Source organism: Aristolochia californica, unplaced genomic scaffold (assembly GCF_029961685.1).
Source record: "Aristolochia californica isolate CCGP_79_NKW_82.1479 unplaced genomic scaffold, dmAriCali1.0.hap1 SCAF_11, whole genome shotgun sequence".
Lineage (NCBI taxonomy): Eukaryota > Viridiplantae > Streptophyta > Magnoliopsida > Piperales > Aristolochiaceae > Aristolochia > Aristolochia californica.
Window position 1 is genome coordinate 13,570,526 of NW_027181782.1, and position 18,176 is coordinate 13,588,701.

The 18,176-nt window shown below is 36.6% G+C and overlaps 1 pseudogene; it reads right to left on the minus strand.

Moving 5' to 3' along the window:
• Positions 1 to 293: 293 nt before the first annotated feature.
• LOC137944636 (protein transport protein SEC23 D-like) overlaps positions 294 to 18,176 on the minus strand; it is a 54,362-nt pseudogene continuing 36,479 nt past the window's right edge.

Genomic DNA, 18,176 nt, shown 5'->3' on the forward strand with positions numbered 1-18,176 from the left:
ACCTTAGTGGAAGTCCTGAGCTTCTTACTAGGCCGACCTTTTTCCCTTGCAAATGAAGAGACATGAAGACATTTCAGCTCGCAGAGAATTGAACCATAGGATTGAATAATTAGGAGAAAGAAAGAAAGTAGTACGATGTCCAGCCATATTTTATGAGTCCACAGTTCGATGTAGTAACCGTCAAAATGAACGAGTTGCTTCTAAAAAGGGAAGAAATACTTTTCGGTTTCAGTATTCTCGATTCTAATTAGTTCTCTGTCGCTCACTCTAAGGGACACAGATGAGGGACCTATTTCTTTCTTCACTCGAAAGTGACTATAGGGGTGGACGACTCGTTCGTCGCCCCTTCTGACTACCGCCTCTGAAAAGAGCAGAAACTAAAAGACGAGGAAGCAAAATACCAATGCGATATCAAAGGCTGCTCCATGGGTTTTGACACAAAGCATGATTTGGTACTGCAAGAACATTTATCTAGCAAACTCATTTATGCAAGATACTCCGCCACCCGCTGAGTCACTTCATCCAAGAAGGATACAAAGCCTACCACACTTGTTAAACCATTACCATCAACATCCTGCTCTTCTATCAGATAGTTTTCGAACACAGTGGCATCGTCCTGTCCCCCTTGAATAAATGTGAGCTTTGGAGTGATACTTCTGTCTTGTTTCAGTTTGTTAATTGTTGTTCGCAAGAGGCCTGCACCAAATAACATTAGTATTAGTAGGTGAAGCAAAACAATCTAAACACTGTTATTGAAATCGTTAACTAAAAAAGGTCTAGAACCCAAAGGAGAGAGTAGGGTCCATCTGGCTGGTCATTCCAAAAAGATTATGCATATAATCCAAGAAAAATGAGCAATCAGATGATCCTTGATTTCCACTCGGTGGCCCCATCATGTCAGGATTACTTTCCTGTAACCCTGCAGCATTTGAGCTAAATATTTCCAAACCCACCATTAGACTCAACAAACATAATCTATTTAACATGTGATTGCAAGAATATGACCCCAGTTAAGATCACATATCGATATGTTTCTGCACAAGGATGTCACACAACATCCTTACGGGACTCGACAAACAGAATGACTGGATTCTAACCCCCAAATCTTATGTTTAAATTTTAGGGCCTTCTCCTGGTATGATTACTTGATGAACGACAAAAAGGAAACACATTTCTTGTGACAGTGCAGTTGGAATAACTTGGTTAAATATTTATGAGCTCACAATCAAATTTAACAACTAAAGGATTTTTTAAATCCTAACTACAGGCTACAGGTAGGAATCAAATTCCAAAACCTGGAATGTAAACCCAAATTTTATGCCTTCCTCCTAGCATCAGTATTTGAAGAACCAAAAAGGAAATAACTTACAGTCTTGTGGAGGAGGAAAGGGGAGTGCCGGATTTGCTGTTATGCCTCCCTCCATATTTCCTTGCTCCAAAGAAGCTGAAATTACCTGAAAATTTGTGCCAAACAAGGGCAAATGAGCAGGAAGGATCAATATAAAGTAGATTGTGGTACTCAAGTCTCCAGTCAGGACTGACCTTAATGTTTTTGACTAGTTTAATTGACTCGAAAACACAACGGTTTTCCTTCTTTTTCCCTTCTCCACATGTGATGGAACTTTAAGAAGTATAGTAAACTAGAAGGCATATTTGGCACAGGAAATTTATGATTCAACATCAATGGCAGAGAAATCATGTTCACAAACCATATTACCACAATCAAGTCAAAAAAATACTGCAGATAGCTAAGCATTTGACAAATTCCCTTTTTTTTTTCTGAAATGGTCAATTCCATATTATTAAATGCATACAAAGAAAAAAATGCTAATGAGAAAACAAAACCAAATATATATATCTACACACACACACTCATCAACAGTGACAATTTACAGAATGTATCACACGGAAAAGGCACTAATGCATCAATCTCTAGCTTACCTAAAAGATGTAATACCCCTTTTACCTAGATAATGCTCATGTGTACTTGAGTTCAACCTGCCATTTTAAGAGTTTACTTTACTCTAGTTCATCCATAGCCCCTGGTCCAATTTTTTAATCCAACAACACTAACTGTTTTGGACCCAAAACGTTTAGATGAGCTTCAGGTATAGATTGTTGCCTTAAACCAAATTTCCCGCCAATGCTCAAAAAGCCATTCAGAATGGTGATGCATATTAGGCCTCTCAAATACAGAAGTGTCTTACTCAACCAAGATATTCCAAACTCTCAATAAAACTAGCTTATTCTACACTAAGAAACAAATGAAATCTAATAATAAAATACAGCAAAAAAAATTTGATACGAAACAACCTTATGAACAAGGATTGACAACACAACTTCAGGATCAAGGCTGTCGTAAAGTTCATTCATATTTGCAGCTGTAGCATATTGAAATGTCCTTATCCTTAAGTGCCGCTTAAGGGAGTATCTGGACCTAAAGAAAGTACATTGTTATGCCATAAAAAATGCAGTGAGAAGAATGTTGACAGTTAGGGGAAGGCATTGACAACCACGTTTCAACAATGAAAAAGGCCAAAACACTCCTCTTTATGAGTGGAACAATATACGAGAAAGTTTTTCACGGAGTAGTTACCAACAAACATCTTTGAATTAAAAAAAAAATAAACAGTTTCAAAATTTTCTTTCCTCGAGTAATTAAATACTAGTACCTATCAATCATCAGTCAAAAGAATCCAATTCCACAAAATATTGTTAACATCAATGTTCATATTTTTTTCTTTCTAAAAGGCAAATAAGATTTTTTTAACAACTGTGGACAGGTGTTTCTTATAATTCAGGGGCATTCCTGTTATTGTGGTTTATGCTTTTTAAGTTAATGGTAGTTCAGTCCCTCAACTTATTCTGAGTGACAGTTAGGCTTTTACTTACAGGTATTTTAGTCTCATCTTGTAAAAACTCATTAGACAAATTTATTAAGGGATGAAGGTTCGATATATATCCTAATCTCAGATTAACGCAAAGAGAGAATTCCTGTAGTTGGCTATTCTTTACTCCAAAACTTCATCTTTCCTAATTCTGATTATTTTAATGGTATCAGAGCCACATTGTTGTAGTTGTCACTGGGTTTTTATGAAACATTCTCTCCTGATGTCAAATTAAATTTCATCCAATTCTATTACTGTTAATAAAGGGTAGGACATTAAAAACGTCTTTTTGTTATGAAGATATTATTGTAAAGGCCTATATCAAGCAATATCCTAGATATGTTGCTCAAGGAGAGAAATATAGGGCTCATAGATTGGAAAGGCAATATATGGTCTAAAACCGAGCCAAGAGTTTGGTTTGATAAATTCAGTCAAACGATGATAGGCTTGGGGTCTAAAAAGAGTCATTCATACCACTTTATCTTTGTTCTCCAGAGGGACAAAAGTATTGTTATCTTAATAGTCTATGTAGATGACTACACAACAAGAAAGTGAGAATATCAAACAACATTTTCAAACCAAGGATTTAAGACACCTGAATTACTTCCTCAATATTGATGTTGCACGAAACAAGGAGAGAATTATACGAACACAAAGGAAATATACAACTGATATGTAGACTAAGATAAGCTGAGAGAGGTTTATTTGGAGCAAAGTCAACAGAGAGTCTGATGCAAACAAATGCAAATTTGCATGATGAACAAAACCCAATATTTAAAGATAAGACCCAATATAGACAACTTGTTAGCAAACTGAATAACGATCCAATGATTCAACCTAACATTTCCTATGTTGATAATGTCAGACTCCAATACCTAAAGATAAGACCCAATACTACAAGACTTGTTGGTAAGCTGATTTAAGACTCAACCTAATATTTCCTATGTTGATGGTGTTGTCAGTCAGTTTATGGAAAACCCGAGGAGTTGAAGTTGTGAAACAGATATTAAGGTATTTAAAATGCGGACAGGGATTGTTTCATAAACCACACCATAATCTAGAAATAATGAGGTTTTCAAAACGTTGACAATGTAAAGTCTAAAATCAGTAGAACCTCAGTAAGTGCTTATTGCACATTTATGAGCAGTAACCTTGTGACCTAGAAAAAGTACCAAAACAAACTATACTAGCAAGGTCAAGCGTATGCAGCTTGTGAAATAATGTGGATTAAGTCTTTAGCAATAGAGTTTGGGTTCTCAATTGAAAACTTATGGCAATATTTTGTGACAATCAGGCTGTTAGTTTTATTGTTAACAATCCAATATTTCATGAGAGAACTAAATACATTGAAGCAAATTGTCATTTCATTCACGATGCAATTATGAGTGGCAAGATTATAACATGGTATGTTTGCTCTGCACATCAACTCGATGACATCTTTATATAGGGGTTGATCAATGTTGACACAAAGTGAGACTTCCCAGAATTGGCTATTCTTCACTCCAAAACTTCATCTTTCTCATATCTGATTATTTTACAATAACAATGACCAAGATCTTTTTCGTGACTTTAACAAGAGCATTGACCAAAGCAAAGAGTAATTATCAAATGCTGCAGCTGTTGTTTGAGGCTGGCAAAACTCATTTCTTTGCCAACAAAACCCCCTAGAAGATGCTTGAAGAAAGTCAAACAATCCCCTAAAAAAAAGTTTGAATGAATAAGAGAAACAAAGTAATGATGAAAATGGCAGCAAATTTCCAGCATAACAGTGTTGTTTATTGCTCTATGAGGGCTAGAGTTGAATTAGTTGCCAAGATAGTCTTCATCTCAGTATAAGATGTTAGGTCCGGTCAGAGAGAGAAGAATAAGTCCCGATAAGTTTAGCCTTGAAAACAGTAAGGTCTACAGGTTGAGGAGTGGACCTCCCAAATTGACTAATCAACTAAGATTTAGAACTACATAAAATTTTGGTCCAGTGAAATTCCTTACCTTTTTCAGCTCCTTGGATCCATTCAGAGAGAAACAGAAAGTTGATTGCCTCACATTTGACTGCTAGAATGGAGACAATCAAGGAGTAGACACCACCATAGAACAGGTGGTAAAAGCACAATTTTGATCTCAGAGCAATCCTAGCCTAGCTGGTGGATGCAGTGTGACCCATTGAGGCAGAGTTTTTGATCCTCCTCATAGGCCTTAAGAGTGTTTACCAACTCTTTTTTCTAATCCTGCCATCATTGAGGTGATTTGGCTGTTGTTTCAAGCAGGATGTTCAGGGAAGTCCTCACCTTGATGCTTAATTCTGATTTTTGAGAAAATTATCGACCTTTATAGGCATTTGATGGAAGAGCTGGATGCCACTCTATGGGGATGTGAATCATCTAACTGATTTCTTGGAACAACAACTCATTGTGGGAGATTCCCTTCCCATTGCTTAACATTGTAAGAGATTGGTTGTGCTATTGTATTTGTTTTCTTTAATGTCCTCTAATAACTATTCAGTTGTATGCTTTTTAAGTTTGTTTTTAACATCTTGTACCTCTCTCTACTAATAAATTACTATCTCGCTTTTATACAAAAAAAGAAAAAAGAGATAGAGAACAGCTAATAACTATTCAGTTGTATGCTTTTTAAGTTTACTTTTAACATCTTGTACCTCTCTCTACTAATAAATTACTATCTCGCTTTGATACAAAAAAAGAAAAAAGAGATAGAGAACAGCTTATTACTCCTCTTCCCAAGAAACTCTAATATTAGACCAATTTCTGATCTCCATACACTGCTTCTATAATACTAATTACAATATAATATGAAAAACCAGAGAAATCCTTGTGATGACATAGTACAAGAAACCTAAAATACATATGATTCTGGGTTAAAAAAACTTTGATGTTTACACAACTTTAACAGTAGGTAAGAGCAATTATAAATTTTAGAGTCGATTAAAACACAGAATGACCACAAATGAAAAGACAAGGACTTCCTAGCACATGGCAGCTGGTTATACGTACTTGTTTTCAGCACTTGATCCTGAAACTGAAGATTCCTCAGGTGGCACAGTGACAGTATACTGGAAAGCAATTTGTATCACAGGAGGCTCTGTGTGTCTGTACATGATTTAAGACATATTGTTTCATATTTCTAAAATAAAGACCCATCCTTCTCAGTATATGACATCAAGACAGGATCTGAATACCTCGAGAATCCCACAGAATTAGAAAAATCAAAGTCATAACCATAAGTGGCATAAGAGTCGCAACATATAATGTGCTGAACGTTCTCATACTGAGGATCTGCAAAGAAATGACCATCCTATAGAAGAAAAAGGTAAATCAGACCACATAAGAGCAGCTCTTAGTTAGATATGAATCAGAAGCAAAACTTAAATGTTTTTGAACATCTCCAAGACCATACCGAGCGTCCTGGCTGGAAATCAGAGGATGTTCTCAATCTTAGTACGCATCGAATCGAAAGGCATATGAACGGCTAAGCATCCGGTATCTGAAACATCAATTATATTTTCAAAAATGAACTTAGATAAAGCTACCCATGAAACTGTCAAAATATAGACAGTAGTGGACTATAGCTTAATCCTTGCCCATTATGAGTCATATACTTGTGTTGAGTCATACATTTAATATCGGAATAAAGCTTCACCCTCTTTCAATTAATAAAACAGTCAAACAAACCAGTTTGAGGGTAATCTAGCACTCACTACCAATCAGCTTACTCATAGATGTTTTATTTAAGAATAAAGATAACGCAAAATTTTCATGTAATCAATGGAGAAGGTAGTGACCACATAATCAAAATGTCCATGAAAGCACAGAGCCTCATTGCCATTGTGGCAGGCAGCAAAGACGACAAGCCCTTTTTTACATTTTTTGGCACTCCAGACACTAATCTGTTAATTTCCCCTCCTCCCTTCCTCTCCCATAAATTTTTTATGTAATATTAAAGAAATTCAATAGAAAAAACAACAACATAATCTGCCAAGCAGCTTATGAGAAATCAAGGGCAAAGAGCGGATGCATGCAAAGGCTAAGCAGCTTTCAGCTTCATACCACCTGCATCCAAGCTCCAAATCACAACCACAAATAACATAAGGGTGAAACAAAGACCAATACACCAATTGGTGCACAAACAGAGCTTCTAAGCCCCTTCCCAAGAAACATTTATAAGAGAACCAACAAAATCTAATGACTGCATCTTCCCCATCACTGCACAGCACTTCCTTTTCCTTCTCTCTGTCATTTTTATTTTAGATAGTAGAGAAATAGATACGTGAGCTGGCTACTAAAAACATTAGATGACTGCAAGGAGCCCATCATCGCCAGTCCATCTATACGAGGGGAATGCAATCACCCATGATAGGATTGACTGCTGTAGCCACTCCCAACGAAAGAAATATCATGGAGAATTGCTGAGCAAGGGGTGCATACCCAAGAAACAGCAAGAGAACTTTTTTTTAAAAAAACTTGTCATCGATCTCCTTAAACATATGTGAGAGCTTCCAAAATGGAGGGATCTAGCCTAAGCCCACTAGGTGACATTTGAAGAGGCTCCTTCAAGTCTAAGCAAGATGAAAAAGCAATCTCTAGACAGCCTCAAACCATGAAGCAGAGGCCACAATGCTTGAACAGTCTCATGGTTTCCTCCACATCCCCTCCCTCACTCTGCATTTAGTGCTATGAAATCCATCTGCAAGCTCACTCAGTTTTTTTAGTGGATTACGAATTGATGTCCAGAAAGATAACTTCACCAGATGTTTGCTTGATCCTGGGTCAGAGGTCTACATGCATATGCCAAACACACTCAAATTAAGGTCCAAAATTCCCTTCATCACAGTGGTACATTTTGTCCTTGAGACCTTAATGAGAGGCGTGCTTTGACCAACACTGGGATGGATGAGGCAAGAAACCTTCTTAACCACCTTGAGAACAGATACATTCTTAGGACAGTTTGTTGACCTCATGGTTTGGAAAGACAGCACATAGGGTCATTAACTGTCTACTCTCCGACAATAATCATCTGGTTGGCTGACAAGCACGAGCATCTCTCTCTCTCTCTCCACTCTTAATCCTATGGGTCAAATCAGGAGACAACAATTTTTCCAATTTAAATCTCAAAACAATTGGCCATCAGCTAATTCGTATTGAAGATTTTTTGGATAAAGGTAAAATCCAGAGAAATATTGTCAAAATCCTTATAACTTATCTTCTCGAAAATTACCTTTGTTGATGAACAATAAACCGCTCATCAAACCACCCGTTCCTATTAAGAACTTTAAATGGGATAATAATTCTGAAGTTGTTGATGAATTATTATCTCAGCTTGGAAGATTGAATCTTTCTGAAGATCAACTAAAAAAGTTATGTTAGGAATCACCGAAGTAGATATGAATCAGAACAGAGGAATATTTTATTGCTCCCCTGATTTCCTCATAGGACTACAAAATTTTAGAAAATATATTAAAATAGGTATTCAGACAAAAGGATATGAATCCTTTGTAGGAAACAATATTTTATTATGTATTGGATTTTTAGGAAGATGTACTTGCTCCAGTACTACTAGGTTTAAAGTTAAAATAGATGTAGTTAATTTAATAGGTAACAAAAGAATTAAATTAATTAAGCCTATCAAATATTCCCCAGATATCTTAGCTGGATTAGAATGGAACCTTAAATTCAGAGAAGAAAAAATAATTAGTCCTGAATAAAGTATTATGTATACATATACAAAAGGTAATATAAATATTAGATTTAATAGTTATGAACAAAAGAATACAGAGGACACAGAATCAATTTCTAGCGAAAATTACGATTTAGTTCACATAGAAGGAGAATCAGAGACAGATGAAATAATATACCCTAAAGAACTAGAATTAAAATTAACAGAAAAAGAACTTTTTCATTTAGAAGAACACTTAATTAAAAATGGAAATCTCCAAGAGGAAGAAGATCTGTACTATGACCAAGAAACTAACATCAGAATAGGAAAAATGCCTCTAGAGCCAACAAAAGATGAAGAAACTATAAGTATCAAATAATACATGGATGAAGAAAACTCTAATACTATTCCCCGAAATAGTTATACCACTTATCCACGAACTCCTCCTAGGGAAGTATATTATTCTGGTAATATGCCAAGGATTCCTTGTAGTGACCCAGTAACTTTTGATCACAAGATACGTCCCAAAGGAAAAAGAAAAGAAATAGAAAGACCTATAAAGTTTCAAGAAATGGGCAAAGGAAATTTTTTTAATCTTTCAGCCCATGATCCCCAAGAATGGACAACAGTATTAGACCTTTGGAAAAATCAGGTAGTGTCAGACTATATTCAGAACTTTCAGTCTCAAGACGTAGAAGAAATGTACATATACTTGGAGACATTTTTAGGAGAAAGCGTAAAAGCTTTATGGGAAAGTTATGAAAGAGGGAATCCAGAAGAATTTGGCCATCTAATGAGCCTAGGATCCAATCCCTATAATTTTGTTAATAAAGTTTATCAATTAGTAACAGGAGATGACCCTAATCTAGGATTTGTAACATTACAAAAAGATGCAGTAGTTTATTTAGAGCAACTTAGTTTACATAATTATAAATATGTTAAGAAATTTCTCCAAGATTACTTTTATTATACCTGTATTTCAGGAAATTCTTTCAACAAAGACTTAGGCACAAAGTTATTTAGGAAATTAGCAGGAGCACTAGGAAAAGAAATATATGATAAATGGCAAAACGTAGAAACAACAAATCCTACAGCAGTGTATTCAATAGGACAAAGAACCAAGTTTATTATGACCATCCTTCAAGAAAAATGTACAGACATTCAAATACAAAGACAACTTAAAGGAGATGATTATGGGATCTGTAAGCAGATATATACTACCCAAGCTTATGGTCTAAAAGACTCGGGACAGAAACTAAGAAAACATAAAAAATACTTCAAGAAAGGATACTTTATCCGTAGATTCAAAAGTAGGAAACCATATTTAAACAAAGATAGACATGTTAGAAGATTTAACCCAAAAAGAACCTATAAGAATAAACTTTCTTGCTATATTTGCGGCCAAACAGAACACTTAGCCAACACCTGTCCCAAAAGACAAAACATTAACTCTAAGAGATCCACCCTTGTAGAAAATGTCCAACAAGATCTCATAGAAGTAGATGAATACATGTCAGATACGGAATCTATTTATAGCATAGTAAGTATCCAAAATGCACCTTTAGATTCTTCAGATCGTCTCCTTCAGCAATCTGAACTTTGCAATAACCACTTCGCAAATCCAATTTGGAGAAAACTTGCGCCTCTTTCAACTGATCATAGAGATCTGCAATAAGAGGAATAGGGTACTTATTCTTTATAGTTACCTTGTTGAGCGCCCTACAATCGATGCATAGTCTCATACTTCCATCCTTCTTAGTCTGAAACAGTATAGGGGCCCCATAAGGTGCTTTGCTTGGCCTTATGAACCCAGCGTCCAACAACTCACTGAGTTGTCTTCGCAGTTCATCCAGCTCTTTGGGCGCCATTCGGTATGGTGCTTGTACTGGCTTTCTTGCTCCGGGCTCAAGCTCTATGCAATGGTCCACCCTTCTCCTAGGTGGTAACCTCGCTAGAAGTTGTTCAGGCATGACATCTCTATATTCATGCAGTACGACTTGTATCTCTTTAGGGGTAGGCATGACCTCTACCTGCTCTATAGCACAAATAGAAGCAATGTAAGTAGAGCGGCCCTGCTTAAGACCTTTCTTAAGCTGGAGGGCTGATAGCATTAAGTCCTTTTTTGTTACATCTTTGTTGTCAAGTTCAGAAATAGTACAAGGACTTTGCTCGTCCATAATCCCCACTACGCCAACATGCGGCATTACAAATGCCTTACAAACCGTGAAAAACTCCATTCCCAAAATCGCATTGAAATCATCCATGACAACAATAGTAAAATTCAGAAATCCAACCCACTTTAGGCATCTCCACCGGGACGTTCTTGGCAATGCCTTGGACTTCACGAGCAGCAGAATTTACAGCTTTCATTTTGCTCCCATCTTTCTCTCCTCGTATATTTAGGCGCCTAGCCTCCTCCGACGAAAGGAAGTTGTGGGTGGCGCCTGTGTCCACCACTGCTCTAACAATACGTCCAGCAAGTGTTAGAGAGATAAAAAGATGTTCTCTTAAGGGTCTTACTAGAAGTGGAGCAGCCTTCTCCTCCTTTGAACGGACAACAGCATGGAGAAGTGTTAAGGAGCCCAACCTAGGCTCAATCCTTCCATTGTTCGCCTCAATTTGAGCAGCATTGAGGAACCTCTTTCTAAGACAATCCCTCGCATATGAAACAATGGACCTTTTTTTGTTTGTCCCCTCGTTTCTTCTCTTCCGGCCTAGCCTTGGCGTCCTTTGCCCGTGACTTCTTCTCCCCTTTCTCCTTCTTCTTAAAATTCGTTTTACCATTGTTATTTTCCTTAGGCACTTTGTTAGCCGAATAATTCTTTCTCTCATATTCGGTTAACTTTTCAGCAGTAGATAAAGCTGAAGCTAATGTCTTTACTTCCCGTCTTCTCAATTCTTGCTCAGCCCACGGGAAGTAAAGACATTAGCTTCAGCTTTATCTACTGCTGAAAAGTTAACCAAATATGAGAGAAAGAATTATTCGGCTAACAAAGTGTCTAAGGAAAATAACAATGGTAAAACGAATTTTAAGAAAAAGGAGCAAATCAAGGGATTTGAATGGAGGATCAAATCAAGGAGATTTGATAAGGGAGGATCTCTGCTCTCATTGGACGGAAGCATGAGAGAAGGGAGGGGTTGAAGCCTATAAATACCAAGGCATTCAACCCTTGTAGATTCATTCAGCATAGACGAGAGGGAGAGTTTTTGTAGAGTGTTGGCCTTCCACCTTGGACGGTCACTCCTTGTAATCTTCTCTAGTATTAATACAAGGTTACTTTCTCTTCCTATTCCATTGTCTTTCTATCTTTTCATTGCTCGTGCTTCATTTGAGAGGAAGGAGTTTGCAACGTTGATCTAAGGGGTGAGAGGCTGTACTACCTTTGACGAATTGAAGGTAGGCCATCACGGGAGTTGGAGTTCCGCTAGCCCAAGTGAGTTTAGGCTCATCTGACCTCGTGACAAACTGGGTGGGGGGCCTTGTACCTACCTCGGCGGAGTCTCGAAATGGCAGTGGAAGCGGATGCAGGCCCAAAAAGCCAAATAGCTCCTAAAGGCCCGTCTTTGCCGTGAGTGCCAGATTTACGAAATGAGGCAGAGGGCGGAACTTAGAGCCGCAGTTTCTGAGCTTGAGCGACCGTGGTAGGTTGTTGAGCGAGCCCCAACTCTCTTTTCCATCAAAGCCGACGAGCAGTTGAAGGCTTTGGCTAACAGGTCTCAATTTTCTGGAGGCTACGATTTGTGGTCGGAGCGGGATGAGACTCAGCTTTTTCATAACCAGGACAGGCTCCCTTCCGCGAGGTTTTTCCCTAAAGGGGCTGTGCACAATGTCAAACCGTATGGTATTATTGACAGTGTTGGGCGCACCAGTTATTCAGAAATGACGGACGTTGAGGAAGATTTACCCAAGAAGAGGAATGGGACTAAAAGATCGATTCTCTTGTTTCGATGCCCATGAAAAATAAGAGAGAAAAAAAAGAGAAATGTGGTTTCTCTTGTTTGGATGCACAAGGAAAATGGAAAAGAAAAGAAAAGAGAGCATGCATATTACCAACCACTAGTAATATGCATGCTCAAATTTTTAGGGAAGTTTCGTATTTCAGTCCTTCCTCAACCTATTTCTGCCATGTTCCATCTTCAGCGCTTTCAATCTCTTCATCGCACAACTGCATTTAGGTATTGCTGACCTGGGTGTTGCAGACGAAAGTCATGGAATATATGTCAGCCACAGGTAAGCTCATTTCTCCCATTTGATTTCCTTCATCCTTATTCTCTCCATGCAATGTAGTACAGAATTTATGCAATACAAATTATTTTGAGATCCTTTATGAGTTATAGAGCTAGTCATATTTCGTTTCTTAATAACTCTGATACGCAAGATTATCTCTATTTGTTTTCCATACTTTTAGGATTCTTTGAACTTAATATTAAACATGTATTTTATGGAAAGTTTTAAATGTAGGTTAAAGTTCAAACCCGACTCGAGCTTGAGCTCAAATTTGGTTAAAATTCTTGGGCTTGAGCTCGATTCCAATTTTAGTCTCAAAGCTAAGCTTGAGCTCGAACTCAAGTTCAAAGTATTCAAATCAAGCAAAGCTCGAACATATACAGGTTCGAGTTTGGCTAGGCTCAAGAGAGTGGGAAATGTATATAAAAGTCACATTTTGTATATAGGTCATGTTTTTATATAAGTCACATTGGCATAATATTATGCAGTGTTTATAAACAATTTTATGCAAAGTTTATAGACAATTTTATGCAGAGTTTATGTACTAAGGTCATGCCCAATTTTAAGTAAAATTTATGCATAATTTTATGCACAGTTTATTTGACTTGTATTTTATGAAAAGTTTTAAATGTAAGTTGGAGCTTGAACCCTGCTCAAGCTCAATTCCAATTTTAAGATTAAGGCTGGGCTCGGCTCTAGCTTGAGTTCGAAGTATTTAAATCAAGCCCAGCTTGAACATATGCAGATTCAAACTCGGCTCGACTCGACTCGATGCCACCCCTAGGCACTGCATGTATAGGCTGGGCACATACGGACTAGTGCCTGAACACCAAGGCATGGAGGCATGTCAGATTAGTGGCAGCCAACTTTTTTTTTAATGATGATAAACTTATTTCAAAGAAAGGGAAGATACATCGAAGGAGACCTCCCCTAATAATAAGAGATTGAAGGGGGGACCTAGGCACACAAATCAGCAACCTAAATGGCTGATATAAGTATATGAGATAAAGTACAAGAAATGGCGGATACAATATCCAAAATATCAAGAAAAATCTGCCAGTGACGCCACAGGGGGAAGGATGAGGTGGAGCACCATCCGATGACGACCTTCGAGTCTCCCTCCATGATAAGGAGACCACTAAAGCGATCCTTAAAAATACACAAGCCGTGAAGGAGACCAGATAACTCAGCAATGGTCGAGTCAGCCACAGTAAGAGAGTATGGCAGTGCCGCCCAGATAAAAAATCACCCCGCCAAAACCATCCAAACCCGGGTTCCCAAAGGCGCTACCATCAAAATTCAGCTTATAATGGTTCCTAAACGGTTTCTAGTCACGTGGGCCATGGGGTGTTAGCTGGGGCGGTTGTACATGAGGAGGCATGCGCCAAGAAGCACATGACCATTCGAAGGGGCATGTGGCCAGCAATTCCCCAACAATATATAGGGGGGCTGGATGAGTGCCAATCAATCAGACATTGACATAGAGACTCAAAGGATCGCTCGAATATCTTGTATGTAGACAGATTTGTGTATATGAGAAAAGATTTATTGTGTGCCACCTATTTGTATGCAAGGGAGGCTGACTAGTGTGGGTTATCCCAAGGACGCAACTAGGCCGACACAGGGTTAGATAGTGGTCTCACCAAAATCGATTTAAAAAAAAATGATCCCTATTAAAAAAAATATTTTCTGAGTAAATAAGAACCTTAAGAGTGGACACTACTTCAGAATGTGTACTTACGTGGTCATGGAATACAGGGTTAGATAGTAATCCTTGTTTTAAGTGTGCTTGGTATCCTAGCAAAAAACAAAGAGCTAAATGCAATCAGTGTTCCCCAGAAGCTTGCATCCCTTGTCTAAAAGCCCTAGGTATAGAACCTACAGACCAGACTCTCTCTCTCTCTCTCTCTCTCTCTCTCTCTATATATATATATATATATATAATTCTTTAGGGTATATTATCTCATCTGTTTCTAATTCTATATTGATTAGGTCATAATTTTCACTAGAGATTAATTCCGTATCTTCTATATTCTTTTGTTCATAGCTATTAAATCTAATATTTATGTTACCTTTAGTATTTGTGTACATGATACTTTCTTCAGGACTGATTATTTTTTCTTCTCTAAATTTAAGGTTCCATTCTAATCCTGCTAAAATGTCTGGAGAATATTTAATAGGCTTAATTAATTTTATTCCTTTGTTTCCTATTAAATTAACTACATCATCTATTTTAACCTTGAACCTAGTAGTGCTAGAACAAGTACACCTTCCTAAGAATTCAATACACAATAAAAGATTGTTTCCTACAAAGGATTCATATCCTTTTGTCTGAATACCTATTTTGATATATTTTCTAAAATCTTGTATTCCAATAAGGAAGTCTGGGGAGCAATAAAATATTCCTCCATTTTGATTCATATCTACCTCAGTGATTCCTAACATTGCCTTTTTAGGGTCTGCCCATCTATCATCGTAGATACTAAGTAAGGTTTTAGTTCCTAGATGTTTTCGTCCTAATCCTTTTACCCCTATTACAATCAGACCTAAATGAATCCTTTTACCCCTATTTCTTTAAAGGCTTGTTCTGCTATTAAGTTAATGTTAACAGAATCTTGTCCTACACAACTAATCTGGATTTCTCGGTAATGTCTAAATAATCCGGTATTAAAGTTTAATGGTCATGTTCTATATAATTGTTTGGGGTTAAGAAGGTTTAATTGATTCTTGCTAAATATAGTAATGTCTTGATCTATATCTATTATTTCGTCTAATTGTATATCTCTTTGGTCTACACTTCTCCTTCCTGTTATTCTGTCTATTATATTAAGGTTTCTAGAAGAACTTACTATTTCCGAGGTAAATCCTTCACCTTGCTGTAAAAGTGTCATGGTTTTTTAGCTAAGGAGGTTCTAGGTTCTATTGTGATACCTTTCAATTTCTGGGATATTAAATCTATTTCTTTATCAATATTTTGTTGCGATCCTTTACTACTTTTTAGATAGTCTAAATTCTCAGAGAGTTTTTCTGTTTTTATTTTTAAAGTCTTAATTTCGTCTTGTATCTTAGTTAAAGTGAATTCTTTTTCAGTTACTTTGTTTGAAGATTATTACCTAGACTTATAATAAGATCTGTGATAGTATTTAATTGGGGATTATTCCCGTGTAAAATATGTTCTTCACTGTTGAAATGACACCTAAGGGAATTAGGTCCTATATATTTTATCTCAAATCTTGATGGAAGTCTAAGGTCTAAATAATCTAATTTTTTGGAGGGTTCCAGGTCTTAGGGCTCTGATACCAATTTGGAGGGGGTACTGATTAATCTGGAGTATTTAAAGCTGAATGATTTGCAGGTCTCCTTACTATTTGTCTTCTAGGTATAAAGATTTGCCTAGGGGTTTCTACCAATCTTCTATAAGAATATAAAGACAAAGTAAAACAGATAAAACTAAAAATAACCAAATTACAGAAAACTATTACTAAGGCTATAAAGACAAAGATCATGTATCTACGATTCTAACTATAATATTAATAATTAAGAATATATAGGAACCTAAAAGATTCTCTATGCTTGTGCTTTTCATAACCTTAGGAATTGTTCTTATCGCTTTAGTACTTACTGCGTTTATTGTTTCCTAAGTTTTATAGATGGTGTGTGTTTAATACATAATACATAAAAGTATATTAGCAACGCTCTAACCCATGTCAAAGGTAAAGAATAAGATCCAGAAAAGCTAGAGCAGTTGGTAAAGAATTGGATCTTTCCTTCATCGAAATAGGTGGTATATGGGTTATAAGTACCATCTACTTGTTGGCTAAAAACTTGTTTAGTTGTTTTCTTGAAAAACTGAGGGGGAACGAGTCTTCTATGGATGATACATTTTGTACAGCCAGAGTCTACTAAGGCATCTAATATTAAGGATTGTTTATTAGGGAAAACAATCTTGGCCCTGACAAGTAAGCTAGAAAAAGATTTGTCTTGGTTGCAGACGTAGAAAGTTTCTGGTTCTTCTATGCCTACTGTAATCCCATCACAGGAGTCTTTTTCGATTGTATCTAATCTATGTTTGAGGAGAGTAATTCACAGTTTTCTATTTTTCTGGCCATAATTTCTAACTTAGTGTTATGTATCCTATTATGGATAGGCTGCTCTCTCTCTCTCTCTCTCTCTCCATCTCACTCTCTCTCTCTGTCTCTCCCTCTAGATACCAATTCGGAGGGGTACTACTTTAATCTGCTTTAATCTGGAGTATTTAGAGGTGAATTATTTGGGGTTCTTCTAATTACTTGTCTTCTAGGTATAAATATTTGCCGAAGAGTCTCTACAAATCTTCTGTATATATAAAGATAAGGTAAAACAGACAAAACTAAAGATAACTAAATTACAGAAGACTATTGTTAAAGCTATAAAGATAAAAATCATGTATCTAAGGTTCTATCTATGATTCTGGCTAAAATATTAACGAATAAGAATATATCAGAGGCTAAAAGATTATCAACTTGTTCTGGGAGAAATATAAAGTATCCAAATAATTGTAAAGCTATTATTACCAAGAACAATATGTACCTATAAGTTCCTATGATATTGCACAATAATCTCTTAAGGTATTATATAATACTCCTAAGTATAAGTAATATATAGGTAATATTCGCAAAACAAATCTCAAAAACTGTTTTATTATCTTATTAATTAACCAAATATACATAAAAAGGTACAGCCGCGTTGTGATAACCGAGAGCAACGCTTGGCTCAACTGAGGCTGAGGCGTTTGTCAGGGCTTAGCCCTCACCCAGTAGTTTCCAGCCTTATATACCTTTCTATAATAACGTCTTAAAATAAAGTAGTAAATATGAACAAAAACGAAAATACTCAACACACAATAAAAGCAGTAAGTATTAAGGTAACAAGAACGATGCCTAGTATTATGAAAAGTATAAGCATGAAAGCAATCGTAAGAGAAGGAAAAGATAGTTGTAAAAACTTCCAGAAGGTAGTTCCTAAAACGCTTTTGTCTTTTAATTTTCTGTCAGAACACTTAGCCAGAAGGTAGTTCCTAAAACGCTTCTGTCTTTAATGTTCTGTCAGAACACTTAGCCTCCCTCCCTCCCTCCCTCTAGCTACCAATTCGGAGGGGTACTACTTTAATCTGCTTTAATCTGGAGTATTAAGAGGTGAATTATTTGGGGTTCTTCTAATTACTTGTCTTCTAGGTATAATTATTTGCCTAGGAGTCTCTACAAATCTTCTGTACGAATATAAAGATAAGGTAAAACAGACAAAACTAAAGATAACTAAATTACAGAAGACTATTGTTAAAGCTATAAAGATAAAATTCATGTATCTAAGGTTCTATCTATGATTCTGGCTAAAATATTAAGGAATAAGAACAT